We start from the raw sequence: 2,392 nt of genomic DNA on the forward strand, positions 1-2,392 counted from the left end.
TTCTTTCATAGTGAGATAGACCTGAGTATCTACTGTTATCCCCACTATGTCCAAATCTATCATATAAATAGTTACGTACAAAAAAATTACTATTCATTACGTCAATTGATCTAATATTTTCATGCAAATTTAATTTTTCTAGTTCTTTTATGACTTGAATTTTGACTAACCTTGTTCATTTTACCTTACTAGTTACCACCACGAAATGGGCAATAATTGCACTATCCTTAATCCGGCAAAGAAGATCCTTCTTTGATCTTGTGATTACTGAAATGGACATGCCTGGGTTCGGTGGCTTCACAATGCTCAATCAAATTTTGCTTATCAAGAAAGACATTCCCGTCATTTGTAAGTTTGAACACTCAATACCTCTGGTTTCAAATCTATACATGCATTGATGTAACAATTTTTTTTTTGTTTTTGGGGGGGTCTAGTGATGTCTTCAAACAGAGATGCGGACATGGCCAAGAAAGCCCTTGATGAAGGGGCATGTTTTTTCTTCTTTAAGCCAGTGCACACTCCAGATTTGATCACAGTTTGGCAGCATGTGTTTCGCAAGAGAGGCAACAGAAAAGGGCTCTTGAAGGAGGTTGAGGATAATGGAGATCGAACAGTTCAAACCGAGAGACCTAGTGGTGTTAATGAAGAAAATGTTGCAGACCAACCCTTAATCCGTGACCCAAGGAAAGGCAAGGCTCCTTGTTCAGATGATGGTCATGGAAGCAAAAGGCCAAAGAATGTGGGCGATGATGCAAGGCAGGCTAACAAGGATAAACTGATAATAGGTGGTAATGATAAACAAGCCAGAGATAAAGATGTTGGCAAAAGAAAGAAAATGGAGAAAAGAAAGAAAAGAAAATATCGTAAGAAGAGTAGCAGGTCTGCAGAGAAACAGCCACGCCTGGTTTGGACGCCTGAGCTGCATGAAATTTTCTTGAATGCAATTGCTGCATTGGGTGAACGCGGTAATAATTCTCTCCCAAACTTCTCATTCAATTGCTATCAGCATCATGTTCTTTTACCCTTATATTACCTGCATTCATACACCAAAATATTAGATAGTTGCTCTCATGCATTCATGAACATGAACATAGTTATTGAAAAATTCAAAGCACATGAATTCACATGCTTATGAATTTTTAGACAATTACATGGACTTTCTCTTTTGAATTTAGAACATTTGCGATTATTCTTTTTTTGGTTACCTTTCCTAATTCAGATGCTCATCCGACGGCAATACAGAAGGAGATGGACATTCCAGAATTGTCACATCGCCACATTGCCAGTCATTTACAGGTAAAATAATCTTTGGTCAGCTAGTGAAAGTGCTAGCATTTTTGCTTGACTCAGTTATTGTTTCTTTCTTTTTTTTAATTAATGAGTTGAATAATTAAGTGTTGCTGTAAAAGCTAGAAAAGAATTTTTTTTTTTTTTTTTTTTTGGTTTTTGGCTTAATTACAATTAGATTGGTTGATATCATCATTGATTCATTACCATTCATGCAATCGTCTTAGAGGCTGTCTAAATTTGTTAGGAATGTAAGAGTCTTGCCCATTTTTAACTTGCTAGCTAGCTATTCTTGCTGTTCATAATTCTGAAGTTCCACATTTATTATTTCTTGGTTTTGAATTTCTATATAGTAATCCTTTCACCCATATCGTTCACTTTTATAATTTTCTTTTTTGGTCCAGAAACACAGGAAGCATATAAATAAAGCAAGAGAAGTATTGGTTAGAAATCCACCTATTTTTGAACCCAACGTGACTAGATATCCATCCCTGAGTGAGAGAAAAAAACCATCTTTCTTTGAATCCAATATGACTAGATATCTAACCCCTCAACCTACAACCATGAGGACGAGAAAAATACCTAGTATTTTCGACACCCTGATGGGAACAAATCCAACTGAACATAGTCAAAGCCCCTATACTCCTAGTTTTGCTCCTTCTCAATTTACACACCCAAAAACTTACCTTAGTGAGGGCACAGCTTATAACCAAATGGACGCACTCAATCAGCTGCTTGCTAATCCCAGTAACAACCCGCCAATGACCAGCAATCATCAAAATTCATATGCAAATTTTGGAAATCAAGAATCTTCCCAATTGAACCATGTTCAGTACTCAGCTGATCAGGGCAAAGGAAAACAAGTTTTGTCTTCCTTTGGAGGATATAATGACAATCATGTTGCTCCAGCTGATGATTTATGCAAGACCAACGTGGATGCTCTGATTGAAGCAATTAAAAAGGAATTGGCAGATGCTCTTGGAGCTGATGCCAATTTGCGTCAAGATATGAAGTTCTTGGCCAGGTACAATAATGTTGTTCCTCAACAAAGCTCACACCAAACACCATCCGAGGTGTTTTCTGCAGCTTGTAAAGACTTATTGGC

Source organism: Coffea eugenioides, chromosome 11 (genome assembly GCF_003713205.1).
Source record: "Coffea eugenioides isolate CCC68of chromosome 11, Ceug_1.0, whole genome shotgun sequence".
Classification (NCBI taxonomy): domain Eukaryota; kingdom Viridiplantae; phylum Streptophyta; class Magnoliopsida; order Gentianales; family Rubiaceae; genus Coffea; species Coffea eugenioides.